Source organism: Propithecus coquereli, unplaced genomic scaffold, assembly GCF_000956105.1.
Source record: "Propithecus coquereli isolate 6110/MARCELLA unplaced genomic scaffold, Pcoq_1.0 Scaffold22, whole genome shotgun sequence".
Lineage (NCBI taxonomy): Eukaryota > Metazoa > Chordata > Mammalia > Primates > Indriidae > Propithecus > Propithecus coquereli.
The window spans coordinates 9,067,215-9,085,371 of record NW_012147189.1 but is presented as its reverse complement, the minus strand read 5'-3'; the positions used below and the strand labels follow the sequence as shown (position 1 = coordinate 9,085,371).

Here is an 18,157-nt window from a genome sequence, read left to right as displayed (position 1 = left end):
GTTATAATGGTATACTTATTGGTCTGGAAAACTCTGAAAGGTAATAAAATTTCAAATATATTCTTGATTTGGGTAATTAGTTATATAATTAATTTTCTAGAAAATGAGCTCTCAAATTGGATCTCACATTCCTCCTTTTTATCACTAAATGTAAGTCAACATATGTAAAATCCAGTCATGTGGCCACACACACAGGTATGTGTATATATACACACACACATACATCTATATAAAATTCAAATTGTTATCACTATTTTGCTTTATTCATTACTTTAAGTTTTCCCCTTTAGGGATTTTTTAAGCATTAAGATCTTGGGGCCATTGGAGAGGTGGGGGATGGTTCGTGGAGAGATAGCATGTACATATTCTTCTAAATAGGCAGGAGGTAGCTGAACAGGTTTTATGTATACTATAATAAGTTCCATTATGACAAGTTCTCTGTCACTTATTAAAATTAAAAGTGATTGCAGAGTTAGACATTAGTTCTGTTTCTGGCACCATCTGAATCTCTTGATATCTTCGGATCCTTCTATTTGGTACTTGCATAATCACCTTTTACATTCACAAATAAGTCACTGAGTCTCTCCAATGATAGTCATGAAAACAAATTTTAATTGAGTTTGGCATGTCAAAACCCGTTCTTGGGTTTTATGTTTGATGTACCATGCCACATTTTCAATGAATAAAAACTGCCTCCTTGCATATTTATTACACATTCTCAGTTAGTGAGATTTTGTTACACGAACAGTTGCCTTATTATTTTTTACACCTGCACTTTGATATCACAGTGTTTCATTGTCGATTGACGTAATGTATCAGAAGTGGCACAGCTAATGAGCACACCGTTGCCTTTAGTTCATTTTACATTGGGAAACCCTACTGGGGAATAGGCTGTAAAAATTGGGGGAGGGGTTCTGATATTTTATAAATGTCATATGTCAATCCTACATTGTGATGGCTGTGGAACACTGCATTCTGATGGTATCACAGTTGTATGATAAAGCATTTTCAGTAGTAGCTACTAAATAACAGTGTGTGTGTGTGTGTGTGTGTGTGTGTGTGTGTGTGTGTGTGTGTGTGTGTGTGTGTGAAAGAGGGAGAGAGAGAGAGAGAGAGAGAGAGAGAGAGAGGAAGAGAATGAGAGAAAGATTTTTTGTTTTACAAGTTAACTGTAAGCCTTTTGGCTTGTGTACATGAGTCAGGAAAGATTGGTTACCATTTTATTAATATAAATTAGGGACAAAATTTTGGTGACAAAGTGAAAAAAAGTGATACGAAAACTTAAATTCCACTTTTCTATTGTTAAACACAAAGAATATTTTTAGTTTAGTTTAGTAATTGGGATATTTTCTGTTACCGTATATTGAAATTGAAATTTGTAGTGGAAGAGTAAAAAGTCAGGGCATATTATATAAACTTGATCTTATTTTAAGGTATGTTTAAAAACTTTTTCATGAGATGAGGTGTTAGGTACATTAGTCAGTTATTTCTTAGTCCATGAGGGTCTGGATTTTGTGAATAAAGGAAATTATAATATCAATTGCAGGATCAAAAATGTATTAATATCTTCATTTTTATTGCTTTTAAGAGTTATGGACTATCCTTTGTCTTGTGGTAACAGTAGAATTATGATCTTGGAATATGATAAGGTATTTTCAGTTCTGAATTGTTATTTTTAAACTGGTTAATTTAATATACAAATATACTTATTTTAAAATAAAAGATGTCTTTCCTTGGAGGCCAATTTATGTATGTCTATATGTTTACTATTGTCGGAGAGGTCCTTGAGTGGCTCCCTTTGGCCTTTGTTCTGACCAACCAGAAAGCAAAGAGAGGGCAGAAAGGGAAAGTGTTTATACAAAGATGGAGGCTGTGAAACTATGGCGAAGGGGGAAATAATAACACAGTTAAATGAGATTCACCAAGTCTTCAGATCCATGAACATTTTTATTGGAAGCATTTGTCAACCAGGCCAGTATCTTGCAGGGTTTCCTCTTCTTTAATTGATATGGGTCACCCCCTGCCTGCTCCCCCACCCCCAATATTATTCCTTCTCTTTCCAGGCTAAAAGCAGGAGCAACACTACCCTGCAATTATGTAACATCTTGTCATCATCAGGACACCTTCACTTACAACTACCCCTGTCACACACTCATGCCACAGAGAGGCAGGCATTATTTTTTCTATTTCAGAGAAATGACTTGTCTTTGTCTCATGTGACTAGTAGGTAGCAGAGCCAACAGTGTCTCATGACTTCTATCATTTCTAGCCCAGTATTCCTTCCACCACACCAGGTATTTGCCCCATAAATATATTCAGATTTCTTCCCACGCTATAGTTTTTTATGTAAACTTAATAATTCATAACATGAAGCAAAGGTGGGATTTATTAAATGTTTTCTAGGTCAAACAGATGTATATCATCTGGGCCCTGTTTTCTGGGCATGATCTAATTTTGCATGCAGTATTTAATGATTAGCATTCTCAGAATATGGTGAGAAATCAATTGCTTTCTAAAATCATGATGATATTAGGCTACAACCTTTGTAACAAATTTCTTTGTGGCCAGGCTTTGCTATGGTGACTTGGCACACCCTGGGAACTCCTGTCCCATTTATCAGGGAGGAGTTGAATAGGGGTTCAGGGAAGCCTCACCATGGACAGATCACCACAGCTTCACCCCCTTTCTCCTAGGGCCTGCTTAATGCTTTTTACTAACTACATTAGAATTGTAAAATCTAGTGGAAAGGACAGTAGGAACGAGTTGTTTTAATTTTGATGACTACATTAACTTGCCAACTTGAATTTGAACATTCTATTTTACAGGATCCCAACTCTTCTTTATAATGAAACAAATATATATTTCTAATTTTTAAAATCTCCCACTTCAAAATTTAAACTTGATTTTTTGTGAAATTGTTACCGAAGACCACTATAGGGGGAACTCTAGAATCATATTGACTAATAAAAACTAGAGCTAGAATCATTTCACTCTATTTGTCTATTTTTTAAGAGAGTGGTGGTTTGTTTCTTTTTCATTACAATTAAAAATTATTTCTAACATATGGACTATATTGACAAAGTATGGTAACATATGTTTTAGTAAATATTTTATCTTTTAATAAAATTTGGGTTTAGGTTTGCCAATTTCATATTTTAAATTTAGGGTTATATGTTACTTTTGAGATATTGTTGACCAAAGTTTTAAGATATATTACAACTTGAGAAGATTTAGAAAAATTCCTATTTTAAGCCAAAAATTATATTTCTGTTAAAACTAAATAGAAACTGTAAACACCTGGAGATTTTGTGTGGTAAAAGTTAGGCCTCAATTGTTTTTATTCTTTCTTCTTTTAGTTGTTTCCCTTGCAAATATATGTATATACAATTGTGTGTTAGTTGGACTTATGAGTAATTTTAACTTTGTCTAGTGCTGAAAGCTTAATGTGAATATCTTTTTTTCAAAAATAAAAACAATATTAGTTTTACTTTTAAATGTATATGTTACGTGACAGACCTTGTTGCTGTTCTATCATCTGAAAATAATTGTAACTTGTAAACTTCATTTTCTTTAAATGAAGAAGCCAACAATTTGAAAATATCTTTTTCTCATGAAAGCTGAAAATAAGAACTTTATTTTTTGGCAGTATTGTTAAAAATAATCTGCCTTAACTATTAACTGTAAATACGTTGTTAGAGACATGCCAAGAGTAGACAACCCATTAAATTTTCTTTGTTTAAAACTATCCAGTTCTGTTGTTGGGTAAGACAATTTATTCATACAATCATATAAAAATCATATTTAATAAAGAACAATCCAAGGCAATGAGAAAAAAATGTCTTTATCCATAAGCAACGAGATGAGAAATGGATTTTTATCCAGTCAGATCCTTTTAGTCAATGAAACAGCATTTTCATGCATATTGCACTCAAGTGATAATTAATATAGTCTAATGCAGGACATGATGCTTGAATTGATGTACTGTCATCAACACCCCATGTTAAAATCAAACTTTGACAGGGGTTTAACACCCTGGAACAGGTCATCATACGATAATACTCTTTGCCTCTCAGTATTTGTCTTCAACCAAGCAAAGTATTACAAGATAGGGTAAGAAAAAAAAAAGGGAAATAATTACAAATGAAGAGTGACGTGGGCTGTGAATAGAACATATGTTAGGCTAGGCAGAGGCATCAGTGAATTATATCATTTCATGATGAAGCGGCACTGGGGCTGAACGGGCCTATTTTAAACCTTGATGTATTTTATCTCTACTGTATTTGGACTGTCATCTTTGGAGAAAGACTTGGTATAATTGAGAGTCAACTCCAATCTGCATGACTCGAGCATGAAGTGGGGGCCAGATGAGCTCTGCTATGGAGGCCAAGGAAGCTTCTAATAAGATAAAATGAACAATCACCTTTTATGCTTTACAGTTACAAATGCATTCCGTGAATACAGTTTTCAGAGTTATGGCTTCCAAATGTCATTCATATTGCAAAGTTTAGGAAGTGTTCTAATAATTAAGATATTCAAGGGGGCCAGCTTGTTCGAATGCTCATTTTAGGGATTTAGAATCCAAGCCTGTTTTATGTTAGACTTTTCCCTGTGAAAACCTATTAGATGTAATCAGCATAATTTGGTCATAATGTGTTTTCATTATGTTTGATTTTATTTGGCTGTTTCACAAAAATCCTTGTCATTTTTGCATATATTAAACTAAATGCCCTTTAATACCTCCTTGCATGCCCCTTTCTCTCTTGAAATTTATCTCGATAACTTCTGCCAGAAGAAATCACTCCCTTCTGTGAATACTTCACGCACTTAGCCCCACAGTTGAGCTCTCTATTTCACGATGCTTTCTGTTTTAATCACACATGTACAGGTTTTATCTCCTCAACTAGGCTATTAGCTCCTAAAGGGTTCAAGCCACAGTTCACATTATGTGTCTACCATAGTGTTAGGAATACCACCTGATGTAACAGGTAATCAGCAATGTTTGTTAGATGAGTAAAGAGTTTGGGTCTGTGGGTATGTATAATATGTACATAGTGTCTACTAGGTTTGAGAATAGTTCAGAATTTTCACACTTATTCCTTTCCAACTAATCCATTAACATTAGTTTGAAAAAATTATGAAAAGTCTGTCTGACACTAAGTTGGGGACTGTAAATGTAGGGATAAAATTAAGCATGAACAGTTACCACTAATGTCTGTATAGAATTGACACTCTTTTTCTTTCTACTCATAAATTCTCTTTCTAACTTACTGGAAATTCAGTAGGAAGTAGCATTAACTCAATCTCAAACTCCTAAAGGAGTGATTGAAAAGTGGAATAGGCTGTGCAAATTGTTAGTGCTGAAGATAGTCAGAAAAACTCTGTGATTCAGTATTAGGTCTAGCCAACTCACATATCTTATGCATTGCCTTTCATCCACCTATTAATCCTCTATGAAGAATAAAACCTGTCCATATAGAAGACCAGTAAACTTCAGCTCACTCCATGGCAGCAAGTTGTACTGACTGAATCCATCAAGGTAGAGAGCACTGATGTCCCTCCCTTTTACTATTCCCCTACCCTCCTTCCTTTTCCTTCCCGCATCTCTCTAAAATGGGCTACCTGGCAATTGCTTATTTGCCCACCTATAACAGACAAGGTGCTTCTTTAGGTAAAGTCTTGGAAGAACATTTAGCAAGTTCAGGAGTTCTTCTGAAATACATAGGCGTAATCTTGTTTAGCCATGGATGGCCTTTGAGCTTCATCCCTTTTACCGGCAAATGCAAGCCGATTTGGCTATTCTTTTCAGATTTTGGAAGGTTTTATATAAACTTTAATATGATTGATTATTACTGTTTCCTGTTGCAGAATATTATGTCTGCAAGAGTATATGTTTGTGCTCATTACCTTTAATATATTAACTGAAATGTATCAATTACCATCTCATTTTGACAACTTTGTAGAGACCTAATACATAAGGGACAGAAATTGACATGAACGAGATGGGGGAGAAAGGAGGGGAAAAAGAGCAGTTACAAAACAAATCAAACAGCTAAACTGGAATCTCTAAAATAAAATGCAAAAATTCCCTGTAGTAGTTCAAATTAGTTCTTTCCATTCCAAAATGAAGAGTACTTAAGTCCCACACAAATAAGCGTTGTGCTCAAAATTCTAGGCATTCTTAGGTCTGGCTTCCTCTCAGCTGATGGCAACTTGAAGAGATCAGCAATTCCACCAGTCTTCTAAAGTGTACATTTTTATCATAGCTGCACTACAGAAGAAAGAAGAAACTAATGACATTAGTAAATGTATACATCTCCTATTTAAGTCAATAGCATAATAAGTACATTTGACACCTGGAGGAGATCATTCGTAACACCTGCCATTCAGTACAACAGAATTATTTTCAGCGACAATCATAAAGTGAAACTAATAATAGTTATTATGATGATGTCTTGGGGGGGACATATATATCGAAAATTTTCTTTTATCAAACTTTGAGTATATAACCATGTCAATAAAAACAATAAATAATAAAACAAATATTTAAGCACCAGAAAAGGAAAAAACTGTAATTAATACCTTTTAATTATATTGATATGTTTTTTGGGAAAAGAAAAAATCCCTTTAAATTCTAAAATTTTGAACACAAAGAAAAACTCCAAGTTGTCGTATAGAAGAAGAGACTGAAATAACTCACCTTCTGTTTCTTTGTCTTTATCTCATCGTGCTATCATTGGTTATTTTCAATCTGTTATTTAAATACAAGAATATGTCATAGTGTAGGAGTTGAAGATACCAACTGCCCTTGAAGCCAGCTTGAACAATTTGGAGGGTGATTACAAATTTACTCTGGAACTTAGTCTCGAAATGATCACATGCAGCTGAGTTTCCACGTGTCTGGATTGACCATATAACGTTAAGTTCTCTGAATTAACTTCCCTGTAGAATAAAATGCTTATTAAAGGATACCTAGTAAAAATGTGCTAATTTGAAGCTTGCATATACGTTATTACAACAACAGTTGTTTAGAATTTAAACCAAGATAATATTTTTTCTAGGGAGGATTATCTTATTACTGGTATTGTTTAGTATTGCCAGTAATGGTGATAGTAAAATACAGGCCAACTTTTTGTGGGTGCTATTAATGTATAAAATTCTCTACCAACAATATAGCTACCCTCTTACTGCCTGATCTTGAGGCAGGTTGATCCCATCTACCTACTCTTGATATGCCATTGATTTAAGTTTTTGTTTTCAATCAGTAAAATGACAAAGTCAAATAAGACAATAGCTTTTGTCTCACCCTACAGTGTTCAGTTCCAAGGCTCTGTGAACTAATAATGAATACAAAATGACTGTCCTTTGAATATTTTTCAACAAGTGTTTATATTGCTTTGGTTGTTATTTTATACATTCATTCATTCATTTATGTATGTTAAGACCACTACCAAATTTCAAAAGACAGCCATTCTTTCTTTCTTTCTTTATGACAATGGTTATTCTTACTTTTTCTGAAAGCATGTTTACATTATTAGAGTTATCTAAGAGATAATGAAAACTCTTCTGTCATCTGTAGTATTGTTTTTAGCAAACAACTCAAAGCATCTGAAAGGTTAGTTATAGAAAATAACGCCACTATGAGTATTCCCGTTCTCAGCCAATGCCCTTTTCTAACACGCTATTACACGAAAGGGTAGAGGACAAGGACATGGGCCTTAAATTCCATCCACAATAACACAAGTTTGCTAGTATCAGTAGGTCAAGAAAGGTTGATCAGCATAACACTGGGGGCCATCACAATAAGTCTGATTTATTGCCAAATGTAGCCCGTGTTTGAGGTAGGTGTTTTAATACAATTTTAAGAAGTGTTTGATAGAATTCTAATTATTCGTATATTTAAATAATCTGGTGGCTGTCAGAACAGTCCAGGTTCCACAACTCTTGACAAGCACAAAACCTGTAGCAGCTTTTACAGAATTGGCACGTTGCTTGACTTGGCAAACAGGGTGTTTAAAGCTGTTTTTACGAAAGTTTCAATTATTTTTACAAAAGCTGCTACAGAATTTAAGTTTTTTTCACATTTCAAACGTATGTGTGTTTGTTTATGGACAGATAAAACCAAAGGAAAAATAAGAAGGCATCGTAGGTTTTGTGCTAAATTTCTACCCAGATAGGTGTACATTAAAGACTTACAATTAGAGCTGTAGATAAATATCTCTATTCGAATTAGCTAAACAGACCTCTCTGATTTCTCTAACTCAAGATTTTCTTGTGTCTATATTGTTCAGCCTCTATTTCCCTCATTGCAGCTGTCTTGTAAGTACAACTGAATCTCTATTTGAAATTGAACGTGATAAGTGTTTTATGTTTATTTTATAACTTTTTCCTTGAAAACAGCACTAATATTATTTTTTAAATACTTTTACCTTTACTTAGGAAATTGATGCAAATCAGAGATGGGGAGTGGAATCTGGGCTGATGTTTCTTTCATATCCCCGAGATGGTAGACTGTTAAGGGCTTAGAGGGATACTACGGACTGTTGTAAGATAAAGGCACTCACCAGGCTCATTGCTTCATTTCCTGCTTCCAGCTAAAGCTCCCTCAATTTCCATCATTTGAGGTACTTCCTTCCAGAAACTTTGGGTTGAAGACAGGGTTGATCTGACCCAAGGGCCTTTAGCCATTTGCCCCAGAAGATAACTTCTACAAGGGAGCAGAAGGAATAGACATGGCTTGTGTCCTTGTGATACTGATTCAGGTGGATGAGACTGAACTTTTGAGTTATTAGACCCCTCCTCGGGAGGTTCAGTGGGGGATGGAGTTCCTAGGAGCAAGACCTTCTCTAAGATGTCTGATGGATTCCCGCAGCAGTGTCCCCAGGAGCACCATGACAAGCTGAGTTACCAATTGGCCTCAGCTGGCACTACTAGTAAGATAATTTTAGAAGTTCATCATTTAGTGATGACGACTAAATATTTAAATTTAGAACACATTTCTAGAAATTCAGTGAATGGGAAACTGACATTTCACAAATTCATTTATTAAGATGTTCAGAGAGAAGTTGTCCTTAATATAATAATTTTCTTCAGCTTCTAAATATATTTTGAGAGGAAAAAGCCTAATTTTAGTTCATCATTTCTCAGGCACTTGAAATTTTAACATGAAAAATATAGAGGATGCTTGCATGAATATATAGTAATTTTTTTGAAAGTGTTGATTTGAAAAATAAGATGTCTTGGTCCCTCAGAATAATTATACTTATTTTCTAAACAGAAGGAAGGTATAGTGGGGGAAGTAGTTGCCCATTTTTATTCAAAAATGATAATTAGTAAAGGTATAGGTCTGGCAAGTCAGGATTCAGGAAAGAATGCCAGCTTTCTTTTAGGCATTTAGTAAAGTGCCAATTATCTTCATATTTCAAGATGCCAATGCAGACCTGTGTTTACCAGGCACTGGTGGTAGAGGCTTTATATACGATATTTCACTTTACCTTCATGATGACCATTCAAGGCATAAGTGTTATTATCCCCATATATAATAACATATGAGGACAATGAGGCTCAGGGAGGATAAATTATTTTCTAGAGCGTGCAAGGCTAGTAAACATGGAGCCTGTGTGAACTCCCATTCTGGACAAATGAAAGACTGGAACTCTGGATCTGAGATGAGCACAGGGATGTGTGGGACTGGCCTGTGGATTACAGTAGTCAAAGCCCAGGATGACCCCAGAGGAGGAACAGAAGGTCAAGGGGCGAATTCCCCAAGTACCAGCCACAGCACTGGGCCACAGGCGTGGATAGATGGAGCCGGGATTTCAAGCCTGCTCTATCTGGCTTGAAATCTGTTGTTCCCTCTGTGATTTGCGGAACATCCACTAGATGGCCGGTAGTATAGGATACAGAGATCAGGGGGACAGGCCCCTGCTCTCAGAAAGCCTGTAGTCCAAAAGGGGAGACTGACACAGAAACAGATCTTAATCCTTCACAACATTTGGTCATTATAGGCATGTATGAGATTGCCAAGGAGCAAGGACGGATAGGGGTTGGGGGTGGCAATCAGTGAAGGTTTATCGGAGGACTTATCTGAGCTAAATTTTGAATAACAAATAGTAGTTAAATACACACACACACACACACACACACACACATTTCATGAACCTTGATATGCCACCTTGTCCAAGTCTGTTAATCAGAAAGAAAGATAAGAAACAGATGAATGTTGTCGGCACTCAATATTTTGCTGGGTTTGACTTTGTAGCCATGTTGACACTACACTTGATCTGCTCTTGTCCTAAACGACATGCTGACTTCTTGATTAGGGGTTTCTATTTTGTTATCAGTGCATTAGGCAATGTGCCACTCAGGTAGCAGAATTTGATTATAGTTTTCATCTTTGCTTTCTGAATTGCTGTGGGTTTTCTCTGGTGTTGGCTGGTATGTGACCTTTGCAGTTTTTGATCTGGAAAAGTTTCTTTGAGAACTAGCAGGATAGACTAACCCCCACCTTATCCCCAGCTTCTGGTTTTATTTTTTTCCGGCCGTGGCTATATGTGCTGTGTTTAAAAAGGTTAAGCCTATGATTACAGGGCTGTTTTATCTAAGAGCTACAAGAGTGGCTCAAAAGTGATACCATCAGCTTTGACATTACTAGTCATTACCTAATGGACCCTTCTGTCTTCATAACTTTCTCAGCCCCGTTAAACTTAAGCAATAGTCCAAGAAGTCTAAACCTTCTGACAAACTTTATTTAAATTCTTTTGCAAGGCCAAAATATAGACAATATCTCTCTGCATCATTGACAACTTAAAACCATATTATCTTTTCAAGAAAGTTCAACTGCCTCTCTCTTTGTAATAATATATTTCAGTATGCAAAAGTTATGTTGAATATGGGTAGTTTCATATTTTTTTAATATCTGTTTAGAGACATTATCAGGTATATCTAATAAAATGAGATTGGACTAGATTTCTTCAACTACAATATTAGAAAATTGAGGGTCAGATAAAAATCTAAAGAACATACGAAAAGCCAGAGCATGTTTTAAAGTAATTGCTTTTTAAGTATTTATTTGTTCATTCAACAAATATTTATTAAATGGCCGTGGTATGCCTGACATTGTTTTAGGTACATGAAATACATCAGTCAACCAAATAGACAAACTTATTTGTCTTTAATACATTTACATTCCAGATTATTTTCTTTTCTTTGGAGAAATCAATAATTACTTCAATACCCAGGCTGAGCTATAAGTTCATGTAAATTATATGTACAGCTTTTTATTTTATTTATTTAACCAATTTGACAATCTTATATAATACCTATAATTGCTTTTCTTCTTCTGTATTTATTCATTCATGTAACAAATATGTATTGAGCAGCCACTGAATGTGAAACACCAGTATGTTCTATGTACAGGATAGAAACCTGCCCTCAGGAAGCTCAGTCCAGTGTAAGAAACTGAGACTTGCACACAAATAGCAATTTAGAAATTAGTACGTGACACATTTAGTAAAAGTGGTATAATTTTCAACGTGATTAAGAGAGGAAGATGGGAGAGGTGGAGAGATGAATGGGGGTGATCAAGAGATACTACACAGAGAGTCTAACATTCAAGGGACCATTTCAGATTGGGAAGCATTATTGGTAGACAATTTTGCAAGCAAAGGATAAAGGGAAAAGAGGGGCAAGATGTACTTAAGTAGTAAAACAACACAATTTGGTGCATAATAGTAGTGGAAAGTTGTATCAAATCCAGATTGTGCAGAGAATTGAATGATAAGCTCCAAGTTTGTACTAATTCAGTAGAAATGAAGGAAGGGAGGGCACTGATGAATCTCTGCCATAGAAATGGCACCAAATATATCATGTCTAAAAGAGTAAGCTAGTAACTTGTCTGCAGGACGATTGGTGCATGCTATGACAGTGTGCTGGGGTAGTTAGAATGGAAATGATTGCTGTTTGGTGGCAGCTTTCTTGCACAGTGTCTTAATGTATAATTATTATTTGGACCAATTCACAGTGAGTGATAGAGGCAAGGATGTCTGTGGACTTTCTCAAGAATACCAGCCTCTTCCTATACTGTCATAACATAATCCTGTCCAAGTGATACCTTTAATAAAGAAAAAGCTCTTATCATTAGGTATTGAGAAACTATGAAAAATTAGAGAAGTTCTGAGAAGAGAAAAATATCAAATAGGAAGGCACCTAGAGATTCATGTCACATTAATTCACATGGTTATGCAATTCTGCCCCAATATATATAATTTTTATGATAGTTTTTTGTTTTGTGTTGTTATGGTTTTTTTTTTCTTAGAAAGTGGATCTCTCTGTTGCCCAGGCTGGAGTGCAGTGGCATCATCCATAGCTCACTGCAGCCTCGAACTCCTAGGCTCAAGAGATCCTCCTGCCTCAGCCTCCCAGAGTAGCTGGGACTACAGGCACACACCCCCATGCCTGGCTAATTTTTTTATATTTTTGTACAGACAGGGTCTAGCTATGTTGCCCAGGCTGGTCTCGAACTCCTGGCCTCAAGCTATCCTCCCGCCTTGGCCTCCCAAAGTGCTGGGCTTATAGCATGAGCCACTGCACCCCAGGCCTGGGAGGATAGTTTTAAATGTCCCCATTTCCTGTTTATGTCAGATCCAGGTGAGTAACTATGTATCAGTAGACTTTGCAATCAATAAATGATCGCTTCTTTGTATTCAGTATGTAATGGAATAACCACTTGGATTCCTCACTTTAAAATACATCAACATTGGATTTCATCAACACTTAGAAAATCAGTGGATTATTCCTGTGGTGCTAATTTCAGGCAGTTGGTAATCATTTTTGTGCTTGATTGGTAACCACTCTCTTCTCATAAGTGCTTAGACATCAAAAAAATATGTTGAACTTGAAAAGTCCTAAGCTATGCATGAGGTTATTTTTTTAGTTTGGAAGTAATTGTTTTTAAAATACTAATTGGACTAAGAACTCATTAAGAAAAGAGTTAAATTATTAGGGAATAACAAATAGATTAAAAAGTTTTTAAGTTAAAACTTATCTCCTAATTTCAGCTGACTGCTGCTGAAATTTTGCTGTATCTATGTTGGTCTTATTTCAGTGAGTTGGGTTTTTCTGAAAGTATTTAAGGATTTTTGTATTTTTCATGATTTTATTAGTGATTTAACAGGAACATGAATCTTAACCAAGACATGGTTTTCATAATTATTCCTTAAGAATCTACTTTATTCCTGTAGTAAGTTAATTATGGATCATTTAACATGAGACAGAAAACAGTCCATACACTGAATAGCAGAGAACTTTACATTTTATTTCCAGCATTACCACTGATTAATTGTGACAATGAACAAGTCACTTAAGCTCTACATAGCTCAATTTCTTCATCTGTTAAAAGGAAATAATGTCTGTCACAAGATATTTTCAGAGCTCTTTGGAATCACTGGCACAAAGAAGTTCAATAAATCAAGAGTAGTATTATTATTACTCATCCAAAATGTAATAAAATATTTTTTTAATGTGGTAACCATTCAGCTCAGATTTAAAGATAAATTCTCTGAATTTAGAATCCCTTCCTACTCCTGCCTTTTAGTCTTGAATGTTTACATTATTTCCTTCAAGCTTCAATCCTCTGAAAGTAATTATTGCATTCTTCTGCTTTGTTGAGAATTATTTTATTTTATGGCTTCCCTTAGCTTCTATTTTAGGTGCTTTCTTCTTCATTTTACACGCCCTCTCTCCACCCCCAGAATTTTTACACCTTGTGTTTCTTTTCTACTTTGTACTTTTTATATTTTCATTTGACAATATTCCTTATGATGTGCTTTTCCTTTAGACAATTGTGTACCATGAAATTGGCTTTCTGTACAATTGAAATTAAAGTCAAATATATTTGCCTGTCACTGGTCATTCCTACACACATTTCTTATATTAAAGAGGCAGTTTGCATTTTGTTAAGCAACCAGTTAAAAAATAACTTGTTCTTAAGGATGAAACTAAAAAACAAAAATTAAGAGTTGAAATTTAAAAAAATCAAACAGTAACTATGAATTTCAATATTTCATACCAAGAAGATTAGCTGTAAGATTTCCTAGTTGATCATTCTCTTTCTTCTGCTAAGATTGATTTGGGGTGCTACTTCACTCATTTATTAAATTCATATATATTCGTAGGTCTGTCTGAGTTCTCTAGTTTGTTCCATTCATCAGTTTGTCTGTTTTTGTTTCAATCCAATATGATTTTCAATATTATGGCTTTATCATATGTCTTAATATCTAAGAGGGCAAGTCCTTCTTTTTTAAGGTATACTTAATTGTATGTGGCTATCTTCCTACATACAAATTTTAAAGTAAGTTTGAATTCCTCCAAAATTAGCTTCATTCCATCAGTGGGTTTACAGCGTAATTGAGAACATTTTCCAAAAGACGAGACAAGAATATTTATGAAGCACCTTGCTGACATTCTGGTGGCAGGTATGCTGAGATGACGGAAAGAAGAAGGAGTCAGATGGGATGGGATGTGATCATGGGGGAAACTTCTTGGCAGAATACTGACTAAGTCAGATTTGGAAGGTAGGGAGAATGTGGAACAAGATAAGGGATGGGCAGTTTTGAAGAGAGCAAAATAGCCAGAACATGGAAACTATATACAGGCTTCTGTGTAGCAGCTGCTGCTGAGAATCAGCAAAGGGGGCCCAAGGGGATTTAGTCCCCTACAACAGTGGTTCTCAATTAGGCCTATTTTGCTCCCCCACGGGACACTTGTTAATGTGCGGAGACATTTTTTGTTGTCACAACTGGGAGAGGAGGGTTTGCTTCTGGCATATAGTGTGGTAAGGCGAGGAAAGCTGCCAAATATCCTGCAATGCACAGGCAGCTCCCTTAACAGTATCCAGCCCAAAGTGTCCACAGTGCTGAGGTTGAGAATCCCTGTCCTGGAAGGAACTTCCAACCCTGGGTGCGCATCAGAACCACCTGGGAAAGCTGAAAAACTACCAACACGTAGGCCTCACCTCTAGACACGGGCTGGGACATCACTTGTTTTAAAAACTTCCCAGGTGATTTTAATATGCAGCTGGCTTTGAAAACCATCACTATGGATCCATGTAGTTGAAAGGGGGAGACAATTAGATTTGAGGATTTTTTTCTGCACTTTTCATACATGCCACTTTCTTATTCATATGTCTATACTTTAAATTACACGATCTGCAAGAAAATGCTTTTGGGTATGGCGTGTGTGTGCTTATAAAATCGCTTGACTTTATATTTGAATTCAGAAAGATTGTATGTAGTTAAGGTATCACATTCTCCCATCTCCACCGAAAAGACCCATGCTTTGTTTAAAATGGCATCTTACAAATAAATTCCATAGATGTATATTTTAAGTCTATTTACAAATCCACTAGAGTGCACAAAATGTTTTTGTCATTTATGATTGACTTCACTATATATGAAGATATTCAGAAGTATAGTGTGGGCACAAACTGAATTGTCAATACTTTTGTCAAATTATCTAGCTATTTAGTATAATTTGGACAATATCTTCTAGCTCAAAACACTGATGTGGTTTGGTTTCTCATGTCCTGGAGTTATGTTGTTGATTTTGAAATGGGCTTCTTTTTTCCAAACTCCAAATCTATGGAGCAGCTGGTGGTGTTTAGTGACCGTCTGCACTAGCAGTCTCATCTTTTTAGCATTTAAAATTAATTTTTCTCAGCTTGGCACATAAAGAACTCAAGTGTGCCCTTTACCTCATTACCTGCTACGTTACAGTGGCACCAGCAGTAGGGGGAGGGGGCTGTGATGAGGCAACTATTCCAGCATCAGAAGTAGTGGCACTGAGAGGTCACATGTGAAGAGATAATAGCAGGAGAGGGCCTGTGCCCTTGCTATGGAAATGAGAGGCTTATGTTCACACGGATTCCAAACATCCCCATCACAATGAATATAACATCGAGGGCTCTGGTTGGGATTTCCCCGCCTCTGAAATAGCACATCTCTATATGCAAAAGATGAGTGTGTCATGCCAAGTACTCATGAAAAATGAATATTGAATTGATCCATATAAAAAAGAAATTAGAGCTCAGCTCCCAGAGACTCTGGATCCTTCATGGATCTCTGTGTAGTTAACAGAGACCACAGAAGAAAAAAAAAGAGTTTCAGTTTTACCAGAAGATAACAAACTGTATTTCTGGGATAGAGGAGAGAGTTCTGGACTAGGAGTAATGAAACCTGGGGTCTGATTCTGGATCTACCAGGCATGTTGTTTAATGTTCTCTATTTTATGATCACCAGGCATTAATCATCCCTCACCTGGAATCCAGTAGAAAAATGCCCCCAACTGGTTTTCCGAACTCCGGTTTCATTCTTCTTAAATCCCTCTTCCACTCTGCTGCCAGCGTGAACTTTCTAAACTATAAAACTAATCCTGTCACTCCCCAGGCCACTGAGTGTGGCTGTGCACACTGAGTTTCTCGTACAGATATCGTTTGATGCCTTCTGTCCCCTGGATCTTTGTTCATGTTGTCCTTTCTTCCCGAAACATATTTCTTCATTCCTTTGCTCCTAGTTAATCCTGCTCATGCTTTAAGATGCATTTCAAGAATGACCTCATCCAGGGAACCAGCTATTTTACATGCCTTTCCTTAAGATTCCCCTCACTTCTATTAAAATTATCACACAGAATGAAAATCATGCTTAGATGGCTGGCCCTCCCATAAAGATGGTGATATGGACCAGGCACGGTGGCTCATGTCTATAATCCCAGCACTTTGGGAGGCCGAATTGGGAGAATCACTTGAGACCAGGAATTTGAGATCAGCTTAGGCAACACGGTGAGACCCTGTCTCTGCAAAAAATTTTAAAAATCAGCCAGTTCTGGTGGTGCACACCTGTAGTCCTAGCTACTCGGAATGCTGAGGCAGGAGGGTCCATTGAGCCCAGGAGTTCTAGGTTACAGAGAGCTATGATCATGCCACTGCACTCCACCCTGAGCAATAGAGCAAGACCCTGTCTCAAAAAAAAAAAAAAAAGGATAGTGATATGCTCTTTGAAGACAGATATCTGATCCTAATTATCTTCCCTTGGTACCTAGCATGATGTCTGGCAAAGAATGGGCATTCAGTAGGGAACAGTATGGAAAGGAAGGAGGGAAAAAAGGAGGTGAAGAAAGGGTAAGGAGAGACAGGGAAGGGAAGGGGTAAGATGGAGTAAGGGGAGATGAATGGGTACAATTGGATAGGAAAATACTGGGAAGACAGGGGGAAGGAGGAATGATGGATGATACAGTCAGTCTGCCCTGATTTCTAAGATTTAACCCATTCAAATGTTTGTAGTTCTGTACTGTTATATTATAATATTCCATGTAAACCCTACTCTTTCCATGATGTTTTGTATATTGTGCCATGGTCATCCTTCCATTATCCTTTAGGTTTGAATGGATTGTCTAGACATGGAAGAATCAAGGGGAAGAATCAAGACTCTATGAGCTAGAATTCAAATCCATATAAATTTTCCTTTTTTTCACTAAACTTTGCTGTAAGTTTTTTGTAGTTCATATTAATCTTATTGTCACCTAAGCAGCTTACTTAGATATTATGTACCACATAATATATAAATATGACTTATTTAAGAATATATCAGTATCTAGAAATTTTGGTAAATTTTTCTTAGAGCCTGTTAATAAGTCATACTTTATGATCTTTCATTACTTATAATAGAGGTGCTTTACTAAACCTGTCCCTTAAGTGACTTGGGCTCATGTAAAAAATTCTGACAGGGCAGAATTTCATATTTTATTTTGATAAAAATAAAGGAAGTATATCGAAATAGCTAATTGATATTATGTGACCATTTAGTTCCCATATTAGAGAAAATGAAGGGTAAGAGGTAGGGAAATTGATAATTTATGTAGTAACTTGCCATTCAGAGGTCCACTTGTGGGAATGAAATTGAAAATTGAAGAAATTGTTCAGATAATTTGAGACAAAATAGAATTGCCATTTAATTATGCATTTATTTCAGTGTCTTATAAAGGTATCCAAAAAAGTACATTTCAACTTAATTTACTATCAAAAATCTGACTTAAGAAGTAGTGATCATTCAAGATAGAAGTTATTTCCACCAACAAGAAACCATCATAAATACAAGTTGCCTAATTT

At 36.0% G+C, this 18,157-nt stretch overlaps 1 protein-coding gene across 1 annotated transcript in view; it reads left to right on the top strand.

The window, feature by feature from the left end:
- The window catches only part of KIAA0825 (KIAA0825 ortholog), a 355,397-nt gene that overhangs the window by 211,652 nt on the left and 125,588 nt on the right, over positions 1 to 18,157 (top strand). The window lies entirely within an intron of this gene.